Source organism: Tursiops truncatus, chromosome 7 (assembly GCF_011762595.2).
Source record: "Tursiops truncatus isolate mTurTru1 chromosome 7, mTurTru1.mat.Y, whole genome shotgun sequence".
Lineage (NCBI taxonomy): Eukaryota > Metazoa > Chordata > Mammalia > Artiodactyla > Delphinidae > Tursiops > Tursiops truncatus.
In genome coordinates, this window is record NC_047040.1 from 10,505,987 (window position 1) to 10,533,570 (window position 27,584).

Here is a 27,584-nt window from a genome sequence, read left to right on the forward strand (position 1 = left end):
ACCTAAGTCAGGACATGATGCTAACGTATTTTATGGCATATCTGGATATACACAGCCATAAGCACTAAGCAGAAGTTTATAGATTTATTTTCACTTATCAAAATTGTTCATTTTCCTTTGATCCTTTTTGTGTTTCCCGTTGTTCCTTACTCCTAGTGCTGTCAGCACTCTGGCACATAGAACAGGGACACCTTTGAGATAGGACTTTTTTGTTAAAAGTAACAGCTCATCAGGTAAGATGCCTGGTCTCCCATTGAGTACTCAGCTATATTACTTCTTTCTTAGGAAAGATAGATTTTTTTTTTTTTTTTTTTTTTTTTTTGCTGGGTTCCTTGCATTCCTTGGTTTTCTAACTTTTGCCAGTATCTGGTTCATGATACTGTCCATAGGTCATTTAATTCCTGTGCCAGCCCCAGCTCTGTGTTGAGAATTCCCTTCATCAGATGATGTATAACACATTATTCTATGCTCTGTGGAGCTCTGTAAATTATTTGAAAGAGATGAATGGAAAGAAATAAATTATAAACAACTAGACAAGTGCCACACAGATCTATGAGTCACTCTATCTCCTCACTGTAGTATTCTTTATTCTACACATTTTCTTCATAAGATGGGCACACACAGTATCTGCTTTATTCCCAAAACACCCATAGCAGATTGTCAGGCAAATACAGGTGCTCAGTTAATATTGATTGAATAACTAAACCGAGATGTGATTAAAGCAGCTTGGGAGAACCAAAGGCAAGAACAGAGAAGGTGAAATTAGAGATGCAGAGGGCTTTGTCAGGGTGTGAATTGAGGCATTCTAGCAGGTGCTGTGGGTGTAATGGGACGTGAGGATAAAAGGGCCTTGAGTACTTGGGAACAGGAACAAAGCACAAGTGTGGCATGCAGCTGGAACGTGGAATGTATTTCTTATGGGAGCCTCTGGGGAAACCACTTCCAAGTTCTTTCAGGTCATTGATCGAGCTCTGTTCTTCTTGGTTGCAGGACTTAGGGTGTCCTTTCCTTGCTGGTGGTGAGTCAGGGTACAGCATTTTCTCCTAAAGGCTGCCACATTCCCTCTCATGTGTACCATGGACTTCTATCTGGTTCTTGCACTTGAGTTCCTACATCTCAGAGCCAGTAACAGTGCGTCACATCAAGTACTGCATGTGCTTCAATCGCTCTGAGTTCTCTCTGCTGCATCTCTGACTCCAGCTAGAGAAAGTGCTCTGTTTTTAAGGGCACATGTTGTTCAAGTGGGCCATTTGGATGGGTCATCAGGATGATCTTCCTATTTTAAGGTCTGTAAACTTAATTACACCTGCAAAGTCCCTTTTGACAGGTATCATAACATATTCACAAGTTCCAGAGATTAGGGTACCAACATTTTTGAGGGACTGATAATCTGCCCACTACAGACACAACCAAACGTGAGATGTTAATAGAGTCCACGATAGTTCACGTGGCAATACGTCATTGAGAAACAATGTGCGGAAGTTCACAAGTGCCCTGGGCAGACACTCAACATTAGTTATGTTCCATTTTAGTCTTGCAATAAAAAGAAGGATGTTTTCTACCTTATTTTTTAATTTCTAAAATTCAATTTATGTGTGCTATTTTATATGTCTACATTGTTAGCTTAATGACATTGAAACCAAATGATCTGTAAATGTTAATTCCACCACTTTAAGGAGTGGCTGTCTTCTTTCATTATTTGAGAGTCTTAATTTAAAAAAAAACTTTGAATAATTCAATGTTTAATTCTTATAGTACTATGTGGAAAAGTATAATTGGATAATAAATGATAAGCTTGCTTCCTACCTCCCTCTCTGACTTACACATATTACCTTTAAAATTGACTACAAAAAATGTCTATAAACGATTCACTTATGAAAACAAGGCAGAAATTTGAAAGTAAACAGTGGCATTCTTCATCCAATACACAAGATGAGTTAACATGTAATAGGGGTTTTAGCCATTGTGTTTGAAAAGTAACTGAAAGGTATGGCCAACATCCAGTAAACATTGTTTAATCGAAATAATAAAATAAATATACAATCAAATCTACATATGGGTAATTATGCAAATATCACCCCACCTACACCAGTGAATTCTTTTTGATGTGGTCATGGTCAGTGAAAATAAAATGAGATGTAAACACTGCCTTACTTACTTCTGCATATTGTCATCCCTACATAGAAGGAAAAGTGACAAAGTTCTTTCTCTTTATGTGTTTTGTGGTATAGCTTAGCATGTCAATCACTCTTTCCTTCTTCTCAAATTAATTCTCTCCCTTCCCCAGCTTTTATCTGTATCCGAAGGACATATATTCCCAGGCTTTTTGCCCTCTGGTTTCTAGGTACGTTCAACCAATGAGAAGTGTTTGATAAAGATATGAAGGTGGTGGAAGGGGAGAAGGCAAGGTTTTTCTCCTTTCTTTTTTTTTAATTAATTTTTTATTGGAGTATAGTTGCTTTACAGTGTTTTCCTTCTTCTTTCTGCTGTCTTTGGCATCTCCTTTCCAGCTCTGGAAGTCATCAGATAGACTTTCACCAGGTGGTCCTGGTTCCTGGGCTCTGGCATCATCTTCTTTCTTTCTCCCTCTTTTCATACTTAAGATAATGAAACAAACTGTAAGAAAGGTACTAAAATATTCATTTAAAGATAGGCAAAGGGTTTTAAGCAAAGCTAAAATTTGTCATGGGTGCCTGTTTCCACTCCAGAATTATTTAAATTGTGTTGCTATGAGTGATAAAAAAGATGACACTTACTGTAGTTTAGAATGTCTAAAATGTTTTTGATGTCTAGTTTTAGATATTTAATGCCTGGTTTATGGGTTCTCAGTAAGATAGCATAAAAAGATATAAAAAGTTAGCACACAACTTTAGTCTATTACCATTTCAAATGTTCATACCTTAACCCAATGCATACCACTGGAGCATAAGTCTTTTATCTGCTTCCCTATAAATAACTAGACTTTATTTAAAGTCACTTCTATTCACTCAGTCTGTTCAACACAGGAAAGAATCCATGCAGCTGTTGATGAGATTTTATTTCAGGGTATCCTACAGAAGAAAAAAATTGGCAATTAAAAAATCAATGTGTTCATCTCTATTTGATCCCGTGGTTTAGCAATATCTGTGATAGACTAACAAAAGGCATGTTGGAAGTCAGTAGAACATCAAACACCTTTCTTTTCAGTGTGCATTAATTTTTTTCTCAATAAAATGTAGTAGTTTAAATTGTCTAGTCTGGAAATTGTGGTTTGGATACTTAGCAAATTTTTATGAAAATTCACATTTATTTAGGAAGAGCATGTAGTATAGAATATGGTATGGTTGGTTTAAAAATATTACCTATAGAGCTGTGTTCACAGTGAAATATTTTTATATCACTTCAGATGTACTGAGCCTCGAAGGATTTTTGAGCTCAAGAGTATTGGGAATAATGCAAATATAGTGTTCCAGTTTGGGAATGTGTGTACTCACCTTTTAAGATAAACTCCAAAATTTCATTGAGTTTATAAGTGACCCTGAAGTAAATACACACAAACACACACAAACACATATTTATTACAAAAAGGGATGTATTGGTTTCCTTTGGCTGCTATAGTAAATCACCTAAACTTAGCGGCTTAAAGCAATACAAATTTATTATTTCAGAGTTCTGGAGGTCAGAAGTCTGAAATTAGTCTGGGGCTAAAATAAATGTGTAGGTGGGACTGTGTATTTTTCTGGAGGCTTTGGGGGAGAATATATTTTCTTGCTCTTTCTAGCTTCTAGAACCTGCCAGCATTCCTTGACTTATGCTGTTTCATCTCAAAGCCAGCAATGGCCATTCATGTCTTTCTCACATTGCATCACTCTGACACTTTCTCTTCTGCCTCTGTCTTTCATCTTTCAAGGACACTTAACGATTTCATTGGGCTCAAGGGATAATCTAGGATAATCTCTCCAGAGTTAACTGACTAGCAACTTTAATTCCACCTATAACATTAATTCCCCTTTGCATGTAACATGACATATTCACAGGATCCAGGAATTAGAACATGGACATATTTGGGGGCCATCAGTCTGCCTACCTCAATGGGCAACTACCAGTTATCCCCAAATTATCATAATATATACATATGTATATGTACATATAATATATATTTCAAGATGAAGAAGACTATTTTAGACAAAAATATTTTTCAAATGGTTATAGATATACACTGTCATCTTACTAAATCCTGCCTAAAAACAATTACAAATGTTTACCATATGTATATGCATTGATCTCTAATCTGCTATTTGTTTCTTAAGTAAGGATTATCTTAGGTAAATTTAAATGAATGAGGTTAAATTGTATAACCTTGATTAGATTTCAGGCTTTAATATTCTTTTTTTTTTTCAGTACATGGGCCTCTCACTGTTGTGGCCTCTCCCGTTGCAGAGCACAGGCTCCAGACACGCAGGCTCAGCGGCCATGGCTCTCGGGCCCAGCCGCTCTGCGGCATGTGGGATCTTCCCGGACGGGGCACGAACCTGTGTCCCCTGCATCAGCAGGCGGACTCTCAACCACTGTGCCACCAGGGAAGCCCCAGGCTTTAATATTCTTACTTAGTGTTTAATTATATTGCAAGACCCGGTTATTATTTTAGAATAAACTCAATGTATGCTTTCTGCCTCAGTAAACTGAAGGATGCAAATACTATTTCATGTTTATAATATTGTTCTATAATCGTTTTCTAAGACTAAATGTGAGAAGTAAAGGAGAATAATATAAATAATTAGAAAACAACACACAAAAGAAATTATAACTGAGTAGTTTTGTACCAAAAATGTTTTTTAAAGCTATCTAAATGCAATATCATAAAAATATAGTAGAAACATCACCCAACATATCTATAATAGCAATCAATGGAAATACACTACACTCACTTATTAAAAGACTTTCAAATTAGAGCAAAAGTCAAAATTCAATTAAAAACTGAATGCAAGAGACAATTCATGATGATGGAAAGCAAAAGGAAGAACAAAGTTATACAATGTGAAAGCCTGTGGCTATGATTGCAACATCTGACAAGGCATAATTCAAGGGAAAAAAATCATTAAGCAAGGCAGAAAAGGCTTATGTAACGCATGTAGTTTGAAATGAAGACCAAAAGCCATGAATATCTAGATGTCAAATAATAAAGCACTGATAGCCAAACGATTGAAGAACAAGGGAGAAGAATGGAAAGTGCTTCTAATTTGAGCATTCTCTTCCGTGTCAGTGTTTGCTCTTTCACTCTCTCTGCTTTGCTGTCTGCGTTTTCTTTCCAAAAGCTTGGTTCTGCCAACTGGTGGTATAGGAGACATTTTAAGCTTCTTTTGGGCCAAGTTTCTGAAAATGGGTCTACCACTGTGACTAAATTTAGTGTTTCTTCAATATTGCTGTTCTGCTGTTAAATACCTCATCCTCAGACTCCAGTGTATCAGTTCATGGAATATATTCCTCCTAAATGAATAGACTACAGAATAAGCAGAAGCTGATAGAATATCATGGAAGACTTCAATTATATGTTCAGTTTGCTTTGATTTGTATTAAGCTCTAAGTCAGCCTATTCACACTTTTAATACTGATTATGCACTTTGTTAAGGGAAAAGAAAGTAATTTTGTCCTAAAGAGAGGTTAAGAGAGAGAGAGAAAAAAAGGAAAGCGTGGGACAAATCCTGAAGGTAAAAACAGGAGTTATATAGGGTTTGTAGAAGAGAAACCTTGAGAAAAGGGTTTTGTGCGTGGTCAGAATTGGCTAAGATTAGAATAAATTTAATTGAGAAGTACATTTTAGTATAAAAAGTGAGCTGTTACAAAATTAGAATTTGGTTTTCTCTCCCTTTTAAGAAGATGTCTTCTTGGATTATTAATCTGCTTTTAATAGCAGATTGTAAAGTTTCTTTACTCTGTAAGTGATCTCTTGTAACTTTTTGTATTTGCCTTTGAAATATCTTATTTTTACTTTGGTTAAGTGAATAAGTATTGTTTCACAGTGACCTATCATTCTATTTGACCAAGTGTTTTAAAACCTTTTGATATCTTTGACAAACTTTCCAAAATTGGATTTTAAATGGAGGTCTTTTGATCTCTACCTAACTTTGGGACATTTCAGAAGGCCCCTGAAAAACCCCAAACAGAGATATTAAACTAATTAGGCCTTTTGGTATGTTAAATTACATGGGAAGCACTGTCAAATGAGTGATGATAAACCTTCCAAAGTTGTATTGTATGGATAAATGTTATTAATATAAATGTTCTAGAAATTATATAAAATTTCTAAAATTCAAATATGTCCTGGTATATAATGTTATCAGTCATAATTTTAGCAATTATTTGTAAATATCATATGTCACAAAATTAACCAAATTTCTTTAACAATTACATTGTAATCAGGTCTTTAACCATGTTGTTTTGTCTTTGTCATTTATAGACAGTTATTATTTTACTCTGATGATTTTACAAAAATGCTTCATCTTGAACAATATTCATAGAAAGGACTTTTTGACAAGTATGGGTTTCTGATAGCTTTCAGGTGATACTACTGAACTGGGTAAGAAATTAAATACTTCTAGTGGAAACCCTGATGGCTTCATAAAACTGTAAATGGAAAATTAAGACCAAAAATTAGTACATAGGGCTGAACAATAATTTTTATAACTGTTTTTTCTGAAATATTACTGGCTTTTAATCTTTGTTTTCCAGATCTAAGTAAACCTTTCCCCTTGGTATCTTTACGATATCTCAAGGAGGCACTTGTACCATAATTGAAACTGAAGGTTGTCTTTATACCAGATAAATCCTTTAATATAACACGTTTAATGACCAACATGAAAAAAATCAGATTTCTGCCTTTAATGATCCACTCCCTAATCTTGGAGATCTTTTAAAGAACTGGCACGGTGCTGGAAATTTTTGGCTTAAATATGTACTTGTGATCTTATTAATGCTTTTATCTATATTACTTGTATTCTGCCTATTTTACAAGATTGCTGTTTCTTGTATTGCCCAATGTGTGACTGAACCACAACAAAAATAATGACGACTAAGTGACTTGAAATAGTTGATCAAATATATAGCTCTATATAAGATTAAAAATGATCGTAATAGTGTAACTCTAGATTTGGGAAGAAGCAACAAGGGAGAATCATTTCCTGGACCAGAACAGACTAGTAAGACAAGTGGTCCAGAGACTTTTACGGCTACAATTAACCAGCTCTGGTCCAGTAATAGCGCATTGAGTGGCTTATTGACAAAATCCTCCCATGACCTAGGAAGGAACCTTCTTAGCAACATGGGACAAATTGATCATGACATGCTTCCCAAACCTTGGTCAAATTTATAACCAAAAATGGGGACTTATAAAACAAAGAATGCTGTCCGCCATCCAGTTCTACAAGTATCCAATCATTAGCCACTGTAGTTGCTGACCTATAGTACACCTTGAAAGGAATTCAGAATGAAGAACAGGATGAGGCACTCTGTGTTCTGGGAAAATAGTAAAAACAGGCCCTATATATATATATATATATATATATATATATATATATATATATATTACAGAAAAAAAATTTTATGAACACAGATTTTGCATCTTCTCTTACATAGAAAAATACCAAAATTATTGACTGAGATACCTGTTTCTCATATCTATCTATCTATCTATCTATCTATCTATCTATCTATCCATCTATCCACACTGGCCTCTCCCCCTAATTCTTTGGAGCAGTCCCTCAGAGCTGAAAGGCTGTCTCCCAGGATATAGTCCTCAGTAAGGTCCCCAGATAAAACTGAAACTCACAGCTCTCAGGTTGTGTGTTTATTTCAGCTGACACACACTTTCTCAGTAGCCTCCCAGCTGCATTTCTGAGAACTCTTTTAGCAATTCTGACTCCATTTTGATTTTCCTTTCAGAGCTGTAACTTGGACTTCCTCAGTTAACTGCATCAAAGCCAGCAAACTATATACCATCCAAAGGGAAGAAGTTGATGCTTTTCTGAAGAAAGGTTTATACATATTATCCTTTCTGGCTGTATCATAACACTTTCATTCTTTCATAAAAACATCACCTTATTTTTAGGCAGAAAAGCAAATTTAAAGTAGATAACAGGTTCAAACACATAATTTTTTTGAAACAAATAAGGCTTTGTTTGTAGAATACAAGTGGAGAAATGAACACACCATTTAAATGTTAAATTCCTTACATTGGACACAATCTAGTTGACATGTTGGTAGGTTTCACAGGCTTCAGATTGCACAATATTTTAGAGCAGGTGAAGGCTACAAGGAGAAAGGACAAGTTTTTCCCACTGGTAGCTGACAATTTTAATTACCGGATAGTATGTGCTATGCATACTGAATATTTTTGTTTTTGTTTAAGTTAATGAGTAGGAAAACAAGAGTCAGTATTCATTTTTAAATCTATGTTCTAATGAAGGTGAATAGTTTCCAATTAGTTTCATGGTAGAATGAGAAAGTGTATTTTAAAAATTATTTTAATTATAAAACACTGTATATTCATGGTATGTATTAACTTAATATCTTTATTTAATTGCAGATTTAATTGCCAAATCACTATGTCCCTCAGCTTAAAATGCAGAGACCAGACCTTGTTGGATGTTTGTTAATTATGATTAGAGCTCAATTAAACTTTCAATATATTTTATCCGGTGGTGATTATGGAGCCAAGGTGAAGGAGGTCAAAATGCCTGTCATCAAAGTGGATTAGAAGGTGTTACAAGTTAGCAGCTCTGGATAGAACTTGATAATGGCCTTGGGATTTTGTCAGCCTGAAAGCATCTAAGCACCAATGCCACAGGACAGGACAGCACGGTGGCCCTCTGGCAGCTCTCCAGAAAGTCTAATTGCACTGAGGTAGCTTAGCATGAAAATAATGGAGAAAAACATGGGGAAGTGGGTGCCTAGAAAGACTACAAGGGGATTTGCACAATGCAGCAAAGTGAATCACACACATCTCTGGATGGTTTGCATTTGCTTAAGAAGATAAACAGGAATACTTCAAAATCAAGCCTCAGTGATTAGTTAAGCAACATGTGCTGTGGCTTGCTATCTGATTAAAAAGTAATACATGTTTCTTATTGGAAATTTGGAAAATACCCCAAATGTGTATTTTATATATTTTTTTAATTAAAAAATTGAAACACCACTAAGGCCAGAAACACTGTTAAGGTTTGAGAATTTTTGTCAATTTTTTTTTTCTCAGTTCATCTCTCTTTACATCAAATCTGATATAAATGTTTCTATATGATGGGGATACAGAAAACACCATGTTTCTTTATATTTTTATAGGAACCGCAAATACCTGAGGTCTCGTCCCCCAAACTGAGAAGAAGTCCTAAAGGAAAACCCCAAAGACATGGCTGTGAAGGGACTTCGTCCCCCTACATTCTCTCCACTCCACACGTTCACTTCCAAACCATACCGTCTTCACCCTTAACGCTCTCCATACCAGGCACCTTTCCTCCTTAGAACAATCTCTACTGATCCTAGATCACTTTTCCTCCTTCGCTGCAGATTTTAGCTCCTGTTAGAGTGTCATGATTCTTGGTGCTTCCTGCATTTACACAATATGCCCTCCTCTCGGTTCCTTTACCTCCTCTCCTCAAAGAAATATGGACCCTTTTGCTTCTCAGTCTCTCATTTCCACCATCATTCCCTGGAAACCTTGCCACTACCCATAACTGCATCTGCTCTATGATCTCACCCTCCTTCTTTCCCCATTCAATCTTTCTGGTACCTCAGAGTCAACAAGTCTTAGCTCCTCACAACACCACACACACACACACACACACACACACACACACACACACACACAAAAACGTCCTTAGTCCATTTACTCTCCCAAGCTCAGAGGCTGTTCAATACCTTTTCTCTCCTTAAACCAAACATCTCCTCTCAAAAATAAAAGAGAATGTTGGGTTCAAGTGCATGTGGGGAGGTAGATATGGTGATTGGTGCCCGTGGAATTTTTCTTCTGAATTTTTTCAATCAACTAAAAAACAAGATTATCATCTGAGAATAAACATGGGGGAGGAGAAGAGGGAGGGAGAGTGACTTACGCCAGTAGCTGTTTTGCTATAAGTTATAAATCCCTGAGAGGGGAAAAACAAGATTATCCTTCTCTTTTCTACAGGAAAAGAGGGTGATTGCTTACCAGAAAGCAGCCAGCTGTTAGTAATACAGTGTTCTTTAGCCCCTGTGGTAGTAGGGGAGGAAGTAAACACTTCCCACTAATTCCAGATGAGTCAACTCCCCAAGAAGAGGCAGCATGATGAGGGAGCATATGTGGAGGTTTTGCACAGGGAAGAAGTCCACAGACTTTGATTCAGTCCTGCCTGGGTTGTAATTTTGGCCCTCTCACTTCAAACTGAGATTTTGGGCAAATAATATAACCCCTCGGAGACTCAGGAGTCTCATATAAGAAATGGAAACAACCTTGCGCTGCTTTTTGTAAGGATTAAGTGAGATAACTTATGCAAACATGCTATCATCCTACCCGGCACACAGGAAGACTTCGATAAATAGGGCTCAACAGGAACAAGTTCCTCAAAGTACAGACTCCGCGTGGCAATTAAAAAGATGTCAGCTGCGTTTTCTACAACTCAGCTTCTGTGTCAAGGCTCCATTTGCCTGATGACAGAAAATGTATCCATTTTGAGCTCAATGGACTTTTCCTCACTCTTCTCCCTGGAGTGATGGCTTCATTCTGTAGACATAGCGTCACAGCATAGGGAAGATTCTGACCTTTTCAAGCTGGCAATATCTGAAATGTCCCAGGTCTGTTCTAGTCCCTACACACAGCCATTTCTCTATATTCACATCCCTGGGCTCCCTGACCGTCTGTCTGTTCTCCGGTCAACTGGCCCCCTCTCTCCCCAAAGGAATTCTCCAGACAAAAATCTAGGTATTTTCTTTTTTTCCCTATAAATCTATTAGCATGTCCAGTCAATGCACCTCCAAAATGATACTCCTAGTACATCTACTTTTACATGGTTCTTTTACCACCACCCTAAGTCCAGTTCCTGGATTTCGGCAGCAGCCAACTGATTGGTGGTGCCTTTATTCTTCCCTTACCACTTTCCAATACACTACAGTGCAGCCACAGAAATCTTCAAAATACATAAATTAAGCCTGTTATACCCTTATTTAAAACCTCCGGGGCTTACCTTGTGGCGCAGTGGTTGAGAGTCCGCCTGCCGATGCAGGGGACACGGGTTCGGGACACGGGTTCGTGCCCCGGTCCGGGAAGATCCCACATGCCGCGGAGCGGTTGGGCTTGTGAGCCATGGCCGCTGAGCCTGCGTGTCCGGAGCCTGTGCTCTGCAACGGGAGAGACCACAGCAGTGAGAGGCCCGCGTACCGCAAAAAACAAAAAACAAAAACAAAAACAAAAACAAAAACAAAAACAACACCTCCCATTCTCTGCTTATCTCATCTAATATAAAATACCTTCTTTCCCTGGTGTACCAAGCCCTACATGACCCGGATCCTGCTTATCTCTCTGACTTCATTATGTACCAATCAACCTATCATGCACATTATGAGTCTTATTCTTTTTTATAAAACCACTTTATTGAGATATGATTAACATGTAAAAGGCAGTACATAAAAAATTTATACAACTCAATGCGTTTGCAGATAAGTATACAATTGTGACACCATCGCTACCAACAAGACTGTAGATATATCCATCATTTCCCAGTTTCCTGTCACCCTCCTTATCATTATATTTCTGTACTGTGTGTGTGTGTTAATAACACTTAGCATGAGACCAACCCTCTTATCAAATTTTAACTATACAGTACAGTACTGTCAGTTATAGGCACTATCCTGTTATTTATCTTGTATAACTGAAACTTTGTACCTGTTGACTATTACCTATTCTCCTCTGTCTCCAGCCCCTGGTAACCACTATTCTACTCTCTGCTTCTGTGAGTTTCACTATTTAAAATCTACCCGTAAGTGAGATCATACATTATTTATCTTTTAGTGCCTGACTTATTTCACTAAGCATGATAACCTTCAGGTCCATCCATGTTGTCATAAATGTCAGGATTTTCTCCTTTTGTAAGGCTGAATAATATTCCATTGTATATATATACCACATTTTCTTTATCCATTCATCCATCCATGAGCATTTAGGCTGTTTTCATATCTCGGTTATTGTGAATAATGCTGCAGTGAACATAGGAGTGTAGATATCTTTTTGAGATGCTGATCTCAATTCTTTTGAATAAATACCAAGAAGTGGGATTGCTAGCTCATGTGGTAGTTCTATATTTAATTTTTTTGAGAAATCTCAATACTGTTTTCCATAAAGGACTGCACCGATTTACACTCCCACCAACAGTGTACAAGGGTTCATTTTTCTACACATTCTCAACAACACTTGTTATCTTTTTTTTAATAATATTCATCCTAACAGGAGTGAGATGACACCTCATTGTGGTTTTGATTTGCATTTCCTTCTTGATTTATAGTGTTGAGCACCTTTTCATATACCTATTTGCCATGTGTATGCCCTCTTTGGAGAAATGTCTATTTATTGTTCTTACTACACTGAGCTTATCTGTAACGTAAGACCTCTGTATGAGCAGAACCCTCTAAGAGGGAGACTCTCACTTCAATCTTTGCAAATTTGTGCTTTCAGCCAGATGTCTATGCAGGGATGTTCATGCAGCTTTCAGCCTAAGGGTCACTTCTTTATAAAGGTTTATCCTTCCTATCCAGTCTAAGGTAGCCAGTCACATCACCTTCTATCACACTCCAAGATTTAATTCTCTGTATACATATTTTCTAGTTTATTTATGTCCATCTCTTCAGTGTTAGTCTTACTTAACTACAATGTATGCTACAATTAAATGCTGGGACATTTTCAATTCTCTTCATTATGAAGTTACCATTATATAAAAAGTGCCTCTCAGACATCTAGGTGTTTAATGAACATGCGGAAGTTGTACAAGTAAATGGGCTGCCCCGCCAGATAAGCAGTGTGAAATTAACCAACCACAGATAATATATATGTGAAGCATTTGACTGTCTATAATCGATAATTTATTAGAGTTGTCAATTTGACAAAGAGTAGTATTTTCCTGTTTTAATATGTATTTCTTTTATTCATAGCTTAAGTTTACCTGTGCTTTAATAGTTATTCATGTTTACTCTTTTGTGAATTACCTATTTTTCCCTTTGACAATTATTTTACCATGCAGCTAATCTTCATTTGAGTTGAGAACGAGGGGATAAGAATAAGCCAGGCTTGTGTGTTGGCTTTGCATTCCGGGAAGACAGAAAAGAAAACACAGGAGGAACAAGGTTGGCACATCTGAGGAATAAGTAGGCCAGTGGGTGTGGAGAAGAGAAGAGGTGAGTAGCGTTGGGGGTTTGGATAAGCAGGGATGGGATCATGCAGGACTTTGTAGGTTATGCTACAATTTTTTTTTTCTTTTTTGGTACGCGGGCCTCTCACTGTTGTGGCCTCTCCCGTTGTGGAGCACAGGCTCCGGACGCGCAGGCTCAATGGCCATGGCTCACGGGCCCAGCCGCTCCGCGGCATGTGGGATCTTCCCGGACCGGGGCACGAACCCGCGTCCCCTGCATCAGCAGGCAGACTCTCAGCCACTGCGCCACCAGGGAAGCCCAATGCTACAATTTTTATATGGTATCTTAGTTGTGTTTGGAAGCCATTAGAGGTGTTTTTTAATTTGGCCGCACCTGATCTTAGTTGCCACATGCAGGAAGTTTAGTTGCAGCATGCGGGTTCTTAGTTGCAGCATGCGGGATCTATTTCCCTGACCAGGGATGGAACCCAGGTTCCCTGCATTGGGAGCGGAGTCTTAACCACTGGACCACCAGGGGAAGTCTCCATTAGGGGTGTTTTAAACAGAAGAGTAACATCTCTGGTTCAAAGAAAAAAAATCCCTTTTAAGGGGTGGTGAAACCTCAAATGTATGATGAGTAAGGTAGAAGATGGACAAGTCAGAGATTATTGCAGAGACCCAGGCAAGAGGCAATAACAACTTAGTCTAGAAAAGGAGCAGTGGAAATGGTGGGGAAAAGTCAGATCTGAGATATATTTTGAAGGTAGAACCAACAAGATACAAGATTTTGTGTGGAGTTGGAGGAAAGTGAGAAATATTACCAAATGGATGGCAACTAAAAAGAAGATTGGAAAATAAGCGGGTGTTGTGGGATGTGGAGGTGAAGCAGTGGTTTGGTGACATTGTTTAGAGACTGCTCAGGCAGCCAGTTGGATCTGACGAGTGGGCAGTGACTTTTGGACTGTGAGTCTCAGAGGAGAGGTGCATTTGGGAGATACGCATTAGGGAATCACCAGGATATAAATACTGGTGGAAGTGCCTGTACTCACCATAGGAAACTGTAGATAAAGAGGAGGTGTCCCAGAGCTGAGTCCTGGGTCAAGTAGCAAAGGGCGGAGCATCAAAGATGACACAGCAGTGACTGTCACTTACTGACTGCTTCCTTTGCTTGTGGTTTAGAAAGGCCCTGCCCATCCTGAAATAAGACATTTACCTGTATTTCCATCAATTCTTTGTGTGGCTATTCATGTAACTCTTTAAAATATTTTAAGATAATTTTGAGAGATAGATTTCTAACTTCATGTATTTTTCCAACTATGTATCCAGTTGTTCAAGGGTTCTACTAAATAATTCACCACTTTCTCACTCATTTAAATTGGCAACTTGATTATAAATTAGATTGCTGTATGTACTTGAGTTCACTTTTGGCCTTTCTCTTCTGTTCCATTGTTTCTTCTGTTCAAATACCAATACTAAACTTTTATTTGTGGTAAAATTTTAATACTTTTTATTGTTTGATCATGCAAATCCTCAATTACTGATCTTTCACAAAACGTTCTTGGTTATTTGTCTCCATTTATTTTCAAGTTAAATATTCACATCATCTTGTAGTTTGTCAAAAAAGTTATCCATTATAGTTTTTGTTTTTGTTTTTTTGTTTTTTTGTGGTTCGCGGGCATCTCACTGCTGTGGCCTCTCCCATTGCGGAGCCCAGGCTCCGGACGCGCAGGCTCAGCAGCCATGGCTCACAGGCCCAGCCGCTCCGCGGCATGTGGGACCTTCCTGGACCGGAGCACGAACCTGTGTCCTCTGCATCAGCAGGCGGACTCTCAACCACTGTGCCACCAGGGAAGCCCCTCCATTGTGTTTTTAAATAGTGTTAAATTATATGCACACATTGATTTTGAAAAAGTCACATATTTGCAATTTTTTTCCCATAAGGAATCTGGTTTATCTCATTTATTCAAGTCTTTCTTAAATCCCTCCAAAAAATGTTTTTAGTTTGATTCCCACATTTAATCTGTATTCATTATTTGATTCCTATTCCTAACTTTTTGAGGTTAGTACCATGGAATAAAAAACAGATTTACACAAAACAATTCTTGGGAATAGAGAAAAAGCAAAAGAGGTCTTATTATTATGACATTTTATGAAGTCTTGGGATACGAGGCAGTTACAAGGCAATGTAAGTTTGTATGATTATAAAACATTACCATTGGGCTTCCCTGGTGGCGCAGTGGTTGAGAGTCCACCTGCCGATGCAGGGGACACGGGTTTGTGCCCCGGTCCGGGAAGATCCCACATGCCGCGGAGCGGCTAGGCCCGTGAGCCATGGCCGCTGAGCCTGCACGTCCGGAGCCTGTGCTCCGCAACAGGAGAGGCCACAACAGTGAGTAGACCCGCGTACAGCAAAAAACAAAAAAACATTACCATTAAAAAGAAAGCCACCCTGTAGATCTGTGTACAGGTTTTACACAGATTCCTTAAGATGTTCTTCAGGAAATGTCACCAACAGCTGTGTGACCAGGCCAATGTATTTACCCTGGTTCAAAGCTGGTTCCCTCCCAAGGAAAGTGGGCATAATTATATGCCTATAGTGTTGCTGTGAATTAAGCCAGGTAACATGTGCTAAGCAGGTTTTATGGGGACTAGCACACAGCAAGCACGCAACAAATGTTAGTTCTTAATTCGAGAAAGTTTCTCTGGTACATAATTAAGACAAAGAAGAACTACAATGTTGGAAAACGAGATTTTTCTTTGATAGTAATCTTTCTCCCTTCTCTTCTACTTTATATCTCCAGATGCCTACATTTTAAACATGCCTCTTTTTAAAATGGTATTTTATTACTGTGTTAGTTTCCTGTGGCTGCCACAGCAAATTACTATAAACTTGGTGGCCTGAAACAGCAGAATTAAAATCGGCATCACTGAGCTGAATTAAGGAGTCAGCAGGACCATGCGCCCTCTGGAGGCTGTAGGGGAGAATTTGTTCTTTGCCTCTTCCAGCTTCTGGTGGCTGCCGGCACTGCTCAGCTTGCGGCCACATCACTCTAATCATCAGGGCCACAGCACCTTCAAATCTCTCTCTCCTCCACCTTCATGTTTTCTTCTCTGTGTGTGATCAAATCTCTCTCTGGATTCTTCTTACAAGGATACATGTGATTGCACTTAGGGCCCACCTGGATAATCCAGGATAATCTCCTAATGTCAAGATCCGTAACATCACATCTGCAAAATCTCTGTCTTATAAGATAACATTCCAGGAATTAAGACTTTATACTTGGTTGGGAGGGCGTTGGCATTCCTCAACTTATTACAATCATGTTCTGCTAAAAATGATCTGAAATAATATAGAAATACCTGTGATTAATTGAAATAGAAATTGGAATAGTTCTACTTAAAAACAGAAAGAATTCATTTCATAGGTTATATGTTTTCACCATTTCAAACAAACCTTCCTAAAGTTTAAAAACTTTGCTGAACAACTTTATTGTTCTTGTTATTCCTTGAGGGGGTGGGAATTGGCTGGGAACCTTGAAGGTACTGGGGCCGAAGTTTGCTGTGCTCAAAAGAAAATCAAAATCTGATACCACAGGAGTTAATGTGTTGTAAAACTTATTTTCAACTCCAGAGCCTCTGGAACAATCTATTCAGAACCTTTGAAATACAACATAATGTCATCAGCAGAAGGGAGACACAGTGTGAAGGGTGGCCGATGTCCAAGGCCCGGTAGTAGATTTATGATTATTCTGCCACTTGAGGCAGCAAATTTAATAGGAGGTATAGAAAAAAAAGGTTCCTTACTGACTTCCCTTGTGATGATGGAAATAACAGAACAGCCTAAGCTTAAGTGCTATTAAATCTCTTCTGGAGAGTTGGACACAGGAGGGGAGGAGTGTGCTGTGGGGAAGGCGAGTGTCCCAACAACTTTTGTATTTCATGCACCGAGGGACACTGGAGTGGATTATCTAAGAAAGGTGAGAGCTCCAAGGGCTGTAGGAGGTGAAGTGACCAGACCCTCAAAAGAGAAGTGTAGACAGGAAAGGAAACACAGATTTTTATATTTTTCCCAAGAGAGTGGTAAAAAATAGAAGAAAACCATGACCTTCTTGTACACAACACTCTTGATTATGAGGTTGGGTAAATCGGATGGGGGCTGTGGCTCTGAAGGTAGCAACAGAGGACTCGCCCAACTCATTCTCACAGGTGAAGAGGAATTTCTGGGGGGATGCTGAGTGCTGAGGGACCAAGGGACATAGAACATCCAGTGTTGTTGACAGCTATGCATGCAGCGTGATGACCGCCACCATGGACACAGGGTGAAGCCTCCTGACACTTTTCCCATCTTGAGATTCTCATACAGCAATGCTACGGAAAGGAAGGGACCTCCCCATGCCAAACGTGACTGGGATTGAACAATTTCCTAAGTGAGGGAATTTAGAAGAGGTTTTAAATTTATTAGGAAATCAAAAGAAGCAAAATAAAGTGATGTGACCTTTTTAGTGTTGTGTCTCATGTTCATACAGACATGTGACCAAAGTGACAAAACCGGGACAAAGAATAATTGCATTTAAGAAACTTAGTCTCCATATAAAGACAGAGCTTTCAGGGCTTCCCTGGTGGCGCAGTGGTTAAGAGTCTGCCTGCTAATGCAGGGGACATGGGTTCGAGCCCTGGTCTGGGAGGATCCCACATGCCGCTGAGCAATTAGGCCCATGCACCACAACTGCTGAGCCTGCGCCTCTGGAGCCTGGGCTCCACACAAGAGAGGCCGCGATAGTGAGAGGCCCGCGCACCGCGATGAAGAGTGGCCCCCGCTTGCCACAACTAGAGAAAGCCCTCGCACAGAAACGAACACCTAACACAGCAAAAATAAATAAATTAATTAATAAACTCCTACCCCCAACATCTTCTTAAAAAAAAAAAAAGAGCTTACAAGTTAACAAATAAGTTACAGGAAAATTAAAACTCTCTTAAAATATGACCTTGAAAAAAACAAGGGTCAGAGCAGGGTATACAAATTTTTTCTATGTGTGTAAAATAAGTAGCAATATATGTGTATATGACTTTGCTTAAATATGCATAAAATATCTTTTGAAGGACTCACATGGCATTCACAAGGCTGGTTTCTTGCAGGGAGGGACACTTGGTGGCTGGGGGACAAGGATGGGAGGGAGATGTTTCATGGTATGCGAGTATGGGAGTGGCAGTCAGACTGGCTCAGTTGCCAAAGAAGACTCACAGGACCCCCAATGCCAATGCTTGTTAATTTAGTTTATTTCAGGAAAAATACTCAATTTAGTTATAATTAAAGACAGGACATCACGGCCAAAGGAGGCCACCCAGCAAGAAGTCTGAAGAGGCAGGTCCAAGGTCCAGCTTCCTCCCTCTATAGCATCATATCAGACTGCTTTTCTCTCTTGAATCAGGAACCACTGGACATATGCAGAGAACAACGCTTGAACTGGGGCTATTACACCTTGCTGGTCAGGTAGGCATACTTCTTACTGTGTAACCAAACCCAACAACAAGAGCCCGTTGGAAGTGTACTGAGACTAGGTACAAGGGCCCCTGTTATCAAAAACGATGCTGGCAAGCTGGTACAAACTGCCCCCAAACTCCTCAGACCCATGGGCACAACATAACCCTGTGAATCGGTACCTTTCACTTCTTGACCAGGAATCAGTGTCATGTAAGTATGTGAGCCAAACAGTTCAGGCCAATTCCAGGAATGAGTGAATTAACCCTCATATTACAATGCACTTTGGTGACTTTTGAAATTTTAAGTAAGAGACTAAGATGTATATGAGACTGTGAGATGTCAGGGTTCAATTGGGGAAGCAAAGCACCATTATTATTATGGAATAAGAGAATAAGAACTTAACACAATTGTGCAAGTATTTGGAAAAATAAGGATCTGAACAGAGGAATTGATAGGCCAGAGAAAAACACATGAGGGTGGGCAAGATGAAGTAAGGAAGGGAATCTGGGAAACAGCACATCTAGCTGCTGTGGGACCTTGAAGGAGACTGGTGGAGAAGTCAGTAGAAGGTCAATTGCCTCGGGACTTTGCCTGTGCTATTCCTCTGCCTGGAACAGCCTTCTCTAATCCACCTGCCTTGTTCCATCACATCTTTCCTGTTTACTTAGATGTAACCTTCTCAGGCCCCCAATTTAAAATTGCAACCCAACCTTCCCACACTCTTTTTTGTACTTGATTTTTCTTCATGCTACTTATATTTTAAAACACTCTATATTTTACTCATTTATTTTGTTTATTTTTTATCAGGATAGCAGGAATTTTAGTCTACTTTGATTCCAGTTTTATCAGCTATGCCTGAGACATAGTAGGTAAATGCATGCTGGCTTTAGGAACAATGAAGTCATGCCGATTACTCTTGGTTAGCTTTATTTTCTTAGAGAAAAAAAGTATTTCCATATCCTCTTAAGAAAAATATAGCATGAATACTTATGATAATTCTCTAGTCTGCATCTAAAGATATATAATTTGCCCCAGGTAGAAGTAATAATCACTTTAATCAGCCTGGCCACTTGGTTACATTTCTTTTAATCCCTAGATATGAAGTTCCAGAGACAATCTGATTCTGAGTTATAATTAGTACATTTTAGGCTAACCAGTAGTCATAAAATAGATATGTAGTGCAAGTCTCTTTTTGTTTGTTGGTTTTGACCCTCAGCTTTAAGGTTCCAAACAAATAGAAGACAAATTGCTAAGTGAAAGAGAAGATTGAATAGTTAAGATTCACTCTGAATAACTTAATTGTCACATTGTCTCTGGGGAGCGGGGGATAATTTATAGAAGTGTCTCTTCTACAGATAAGGACACAGGCACATGGGGTTCTGTCAGTAATTCAGCAACAGGCTACAGAAGGGCTCAAATATTGCTGACCCATGACTTTATTTTTTTATACAACATTTGTATCATGGGATATATTTAACCTAGAGTTTAGATCAATGGTTTTTTGTGGGACAAGTTTTCATAGTGAAAAACTTGGGTATGCAGAAGTCAACTTGAACAACCCAACCTTTGATTTCTTTGCTGTGAGCTCAGGTGAAATCCACCCAGCACCCTCTTCTGATCTCTGTGTGTCCACCTGCGGTCCCCGCCACAAAGTGTTGGTGTTCCTCACCACGGCAAGCCAGGTGGACACAGTGGTTTGCTCTTTTGGAGACAATCTGTTCCCTTTGGTAACCTTGCAGGTCCCTCTTAGGGCCTGGGGAGAAAGCCGTGGAGGCAAGACCCTCTGTGCCTCACTCTCAGGCTCCCAAGACATGTCAGCCATCCCTGTGTCCCTCCCTGGCTGTGTGGCCTGGGGAGATTTACTGAACTTCTGTCTTCAAGAGCCAGGTTAGTAAAGGAATTATGGGGCTTAAATTCTCTGGTTTCTTTTAGTCTCATAGTTAAAATCATCAGAGTAAATGATATTGCACTTCCCTTCTCATCCCTTCCCATATTCCATGTTTATACCAGGTTGATGAGAACGCAGTGAATAGCCTCTATACCTCCTCTAAAGCTTTTTATATTCCAAACTAACCCTTCCTCTTCCCTGACTCAGAGAAACTTCTAAAGAGAGATACGGGGTGGGATCAAGAAGGAGTGGATTCTGCCTCAGTAGTTCCTTGCTCGTATATTCTGTTGTATACCAGTGATACCTTTTGAACCTAGAAATTATGAAATTGACATTTTCATTGTTGTTGTTGATGACTGCTCTGTGAACCAATTACTTCCTGATGGCGTGTCTCACAATTTAACTGAAGGATATTGTGAAACAGTTGGTTTACTTCTCAAACAATCATTCCATCACAGTTTTTAGAGCCTTTCTCTGATTCTGAAGTCAATTTGTCCACAGTTATGCTAGTCAGTTGTGAGCATATTTAGAATCTTCTTAGGCATTTCTGTAGTGCTGTGCTCTATACTAAATACTGCAAAAATCTTTTGGTTGTTGTTGATTCAGAAGGGGATGTGGTGGTGAGTAGGGAGGAATCAACCCACAGAAATGGGACAATGGATCATGGAGATAAAATGAGTTTCTTCCTGAAATCTCATTTTGGTAGCCTGACTTAGAATTTTTCAGGTTGCTTCCCATAGAAGAAATAATGGAATCTTTGTATTAACATCTAAAATTGTGAGGAAAGCTGGCTCTTAAATGAAAAGATAGATCTGGACTTAACTGACTCTGTGACTGATTTTGTGCCTGATAGGTGGTGTGGTTAGACAGTCTTGGGGTCCAACCTTAGTTCTCTTTGTCCCTGGCATTGTGAACTTACCCAGAAATACTCGCATCTGAATGATGGAGATAATATTTCCATTTCAAATTTTTTCAAGCTATTTACATGAGATATTACATGTATCTAGAATGGAATGATTTAGTAGAGAAATATTCTCTTAGCTCAGGATATATGTTGTTTAAAAAGGATTCAAACATTCGCTTGAAGATTTCTAAAATCAGTTGTCTATGAAAACATGAGAAATGAAAAAGGGAAGTTAAGACAACAACACCAAAACTGAGTGAGGCAAGGAAAGGGAGGACAACAGATTATTTTCCAGGTATGAACCTGTTACCAAATCGGGTCCAGCTGCTCACTGCTCAAAAATCAATACTCAAGAGAGAGATGGTAGAAAGGAAATTTGCTTTTAATCAGAAGGCTGGCAATCTGGGGAGATGGTGGACTCAATGTCCCCAAAAAACCACCTCTGAAGATTCTGCTTGACCATGAAAGTTTTAAAGGGAAAAAGGGAAGTAATCTCAGTTAATCGTTGAAATAGCGGATCAGACTCCTTGGCAGCCCCCGCTGCATGCATCGACTTCTTGTGATCTTCCTCTAGATGTTACTTTGTTCACAGTTTGTTCTCGAGATTACTGAGGGGAAGTTAGGAAAGAGATCTGGTCATCTGTTAATTACTTATTCTTCATTTATACTTCTTTGATCTACAAAAGGAACTAACAAGTTAGACAAGGTATTGTGTGATTAGAAGAGTTGAAAGGTGTGCTTAGGGCAGAGATGAGTAGAGCATGGAGACGCCCGGTTTAAAAGTTAGTTACAATATAGCTCTGCTAAAGTGACAAGAAAAGGGACTTCCTGCTGAGGGCATTTTCCTGCAAAGAACTGCTTCCAAAGCTAAAGGGTGAACTAGATTTGTTCGTGCAAAATTGAGTTATTCTTCTTATTCTATAAAGCTCTTTCTAATGTGCAGAATTTTAAAAAAACATTATTTTATGTTTTAGGTAACTGTTCCCTTTTAAAAAAGGAATATTTCATGCTCTGCTACACTTCAATTTTATAAAGCAGACCTCATAAATACATTATTATATCCCTATTGGCTATTATGAGGAGAATTTTAAAGACCAGCTTTCTTACTAAAGATTGATACCTAGAATATAAAAACTAGAGTTGTTCAGATTTATTAAGAAGGAGAAAGAACCAAGCTAGAAAATCTAAATGAGAGTGAAACGTTTGTTTACTGAGTTATCCCATTAGTTCAGCAAACATTCAAGTAAGAAATATAATGGCAAGTATCCAATTTAACCAGCAGGCATATTAAAATTATAAGAAGCTTTCATAAAGTTTTTGCATACTAAGAGATCCACAATTTCCCTTGAATGGAACTGGAAACTAAAGACATACCAATACTCCCTCCCGCCCTCATTCTTAAGGTAATGCAAACTTTTTGGAGCAGGCTCTTTATCTCATTTATATTCAATCATTTGGAGTCAATAGTTTTTCAGTGAACATGTTCTTTTGTAGCATATGTCACTTCCAGTTCATGCTTTTTGGTTTGCATTAAAATTATTCTCTCTGTGATAAGAGGATTATTCCATCACCCACTGCAGATCTCAGAAATGATCAAAAGATAAAGATTCTCTCTGTAGTGACTTCCATGTGCCTGTCCACTGTACAGTATCTGGCACTCTGCATCAGGGGGTTAGTGAGGGTTCATATAGCTCCTCCCATTTGTTTCTCAGGATGAAACCTCTTTCTAACGGTGATCACAAACTTGCCTACACTGTATCTTTTCCAAATGTGTTGACATTTCAGGCAGGTAGATGTATCTTCCCCTGGTTTCTGTAGAGGTATGAATTTTTCCCAATGTAATCATTTAGTAATTTCAGTGAATATTTTAAAGAGAGATAAACGTTTAAAACATGGGCTCAGATCACCAGATTAGACCCCAAATCAGAAGTTAACCCTAAAAAAGAGCTCTTTTTTTTTTTTTTTTTTTAAGAGTGTTGACTCAGGTCAGACTTACTCATGGAAGTTTATCTGTGTGTTTCTTGGAATGAATCTCTTGTTCTCTTTTTGATATCACTCTTTATATACTTGAAAAACATAGAAACTTTGTTTAATTAGAGACAGATAATATAATATCAGCAAAGAGTTAATACTTGCAATTATAGAACAAAATACTGTTGATATATTAAAATGCTTATGTTCAAAATAAACCACTTTGTCTCTATTGCTTCTCTGGCCAATCAAAGCATAATATTTCTAATTAATTACTTAGCTGCAAACATCAGGCATATTTGCTTTTCCTTTTTTCATTCCTCATACATTGATCCCTGTGGTAGACTGCTACAATAATGGCCCCTAATGAATCATACTTCCCAGTATCTGTGTATAAGTATAGTCTGTCCTCATGGACTTAGAGCTTGGCCGTGTGTCTTACTTTGGTTAGAGAGACATCAGCAAATGTGACACAAGCAGAGGATTGAGGAATGCTTGCTCCTTGGAACTTGACTGCTTGACGGGCCTTGTGAAGAAACAGGTCTAGCATGAGAGACATACCAGGCATAAGAGTGAGGCACCTTAGATCAGTGAGCTTCACCTGAGCCATCAGATAACTGCAGCCATATGATTGACTCCAGGTAAAACCAACAGAAAGCCACCCAGCTGAGCCCAGCCCCAAATCCTAAGCCACAGTATAATGAATAAATAAAATGGTTGTCATTTTAAACTAATAAATTTTGGAGTAATTTATTACATGAGTTTAGATAACTGATACAGTCTTAGTGTAAATACTTGTCAAGAAAATTTTTTTTCCTTTTTGAATGGGTATATGTCTTTAACACATTGTAAATTAACACCCCATTTTAAGGTATAAATTCTCCAATTCATATGTATTGCAGTGATGAGAGTGTGCTGCTCGGTTCTCTTTTAAGAGAGAAATTGCTTCAAGGAAGGTGAGAGTTGCCAACTACCCTTCTTATTTACATAAGAGCATTTTGTGCAGTTGATAATACAGGGAAATGCGTAAGTGTGGTATAACTAAAACAAATCAGGATGAAATGAAAACCCAAGAAACAAGAAAAGAGAGGAAGAGAAAAAAAGAAAGGTATGACAAAAAATAAAAACATCATGGCTGAGGAAAGAAAATGTAACAGAACCCCAAATGTAGTTTTTAGTTTTCTAAGAGGATTGATAAAATAGGAAATATGTTGGATAATATATTAGTTGTATTGGAGTTGGAAGACTGCTGTTTACACATATCAAGATTATTTTTTTCCCAGAACAGTCATTTTTCTTTCTTGAATTTGATTTTTACTTAGAATTTTCCTCTCAAGTCAATATTTGTCAAAAGCCAATTAACCCATCAAGACCACATTAAACTGGACTTCCTCCAGGAGGTCTCCATGAAGCCAAGCTCCTCTATGAGAATAAGTCCTTTTATTTGCCCATTTTTCTGGTTTTTGCACTTATTTATGTGCTGCCTTTTTTGTTAGTTTATAGTAAAGGTCTTTTGTCTTTATCATCATCCTTTGTTTGAATTCCCAGTGACAATCATAATACTTCAGACAATTTTGTTTTCATTCAAGTCTCTGCCTTAAATATTAAACCTTAACTGAATTCAAAGGTAATGGATATATGACTTATTTACGTTTCTGTAATCGTAATCTTCAAGCCTTGTCAGAGAAGAATAAGAAGAAATTTAGAAATAAGTCAAGTAGTTTACAAAGATATTTCACTGAAATTTCATACTCCCAAGATGAGATGCTATTTCTATGAAGAATCAACCCCCACTGATCTGTAGACTCCTCTGTGGTTGCACAGTGGGGCGCAAGCGGGGAATGAGGAGCATCTTGTTCAGTAGCTCCTAAAAATAGACATATTTTATGAAGGTCTAGCAGGAAATAATCCAAGAAAATGATGCAAGCAATTTTTTAAAACTCACAAAGGAGAAGGAATAGCATTATGAGGTTTCAGACAAATAATGCTAAAAAGAATGAGACATGAACGTGGGTAATTTATTTTCTGAATTCTATGCATGAAATTCCCATGTTCAAAGCCCAAACGCTAAAGTCTGGTTAGGTCATAATAAATCATTTTAAATCCAGAGAACCACATGACCTTTCTGCACTCAAGACAACAGCTTAGGTTTACCTCCTCACCACCACGCTCTTTACTACCATTTGATGTCTAACAGGAGTTATTTTTGTTTTCTATTGCTATCCTGCTCTTCCTTCTTTCTATTTTATTCTTGGCAGTAGATCCTGGCTTAAGACTATGTAGAAGCATCTCTTCTATGACTATTGAGCTCTTGAGCTCCCACCTAATCACTACCATCATTGTCATCAGTCATGTATTAAGTCTCTATGTTGTGTAAGGTCCTGGGGATTCGAGACACATCATCTATATATTGATATTCATGTCCTATACTGGTGATAATTAATGATGTAGGTAGTAATTTATTCAGAAGTTTAGGAAAAGTAAGTCTTAGCTAAGTAAAAAGAAGGGAAATCACTCTGGAAGAGAAAAATGGGAAAAATGCCAGTAAACATGCAGAGACTAACTTCATGGAAGTAAATTGTTCACACAGAGGAGTAAGGGAAGATACCCTTGAAATATATTTTAAGGCAATATTTTATGGAGGTTTGAATGTCAAGAAAAGAAGTGTGGATTTTATCCTCCAATGGGGAAATAATTAAATGTTTATTGGGAAGCCACAAATTTAATTATTTACCATGTATTGAATACAACATAGAACTAAATGCTTGGAATAGAAAAGGAATAGATGCATTACCTTCCAAAGGAACCGTGCATGACAGAGGGTGAGAAATTGCCACACAGAAATAACAATATATGTATAGAAAAATGTATGAATATGTTTTCCTCAGGTAGGTCAGAAAAATGGAAGTGTTTTTTTTTTTCTACTTAAGAAGAAACATATCAGACAAGGAAATTATAAATAGGGTTTCTTTAACCTAACCAAGAAGCAGATAAAGGCAATTTCAACTGGAAAGAACAGTGAGCTAAATGACAGAATCCTGGAAGGTCAGGAAATGCTGACTACAATATGATTGGAGCTGCATAAAAAGAGTTGACTTTCTGCACTAAACCTTACTTTCACAATATTTTGAAAGAGTTAATGGGCTTGAAACATTGGAGAGAAAATAATTGATTACAAAGATCACAAGCAAATATTTGGCTCAACACTCTACAAGTGTAGAGTAGAATTAACTTAAATAAATATACAACTACTGTTGAACTTAATATAATATGAAATAAGTTATTGTTAATTGTACATTCTATGTGTCTAGCTCCCGGCTGAGCACTTCATATTGATTTACATTCTGAGCTAGCTGGTAGACTGAAATCTACTTCATTCTTTCAATAAATATTTATTGAGAACTTACTATGTGCTGGGCTCTCTAAGGGGACCATCAGTGAGCAAAACAGGAAGAACTCCCATTCATAGTGATGCTTATGTACTTGATGGCACCATCTTCCTCACTGTTGTATCCTAAAGGCTACACACAATGCTTAGTGCAAGAAAGTGTCACATGCACATCTAGCCAAGATTATCTGGGGCATACCTGGGGTCAAAAAGTTGCGTTTATCATTAGTTGCAGTGAGGAAGCCTGCACGTCACGGGAAACATTGAGACATATTGGTAAAAGAGTGAGTTCTTCTAAAAAGGATCTCCTATGGGATTGGAGTTTGTGTTGGGTGATTTGGGAGAAAGTTCAAGGAAGCAAGGATTTTCTCTATATTAGATACTGTCAGAAAAAGGACAATTCTATAACTGGGGATAATAAGTCTTATCTAGGAGGGAAGACTAGAGGCAGATTAAAGCTGTAATTGGAAAAAAAATGGAAAAGAGATAGCCATTACTCATATTAGGCAGGAGAGAGGGATATTTGGCAGTTGGATATTTGTTGTAGCTTCCACAATGACCTGGTTTTTGTTTATGCTGGGACAAAATGATGAGTGGTCTTGTTCTTT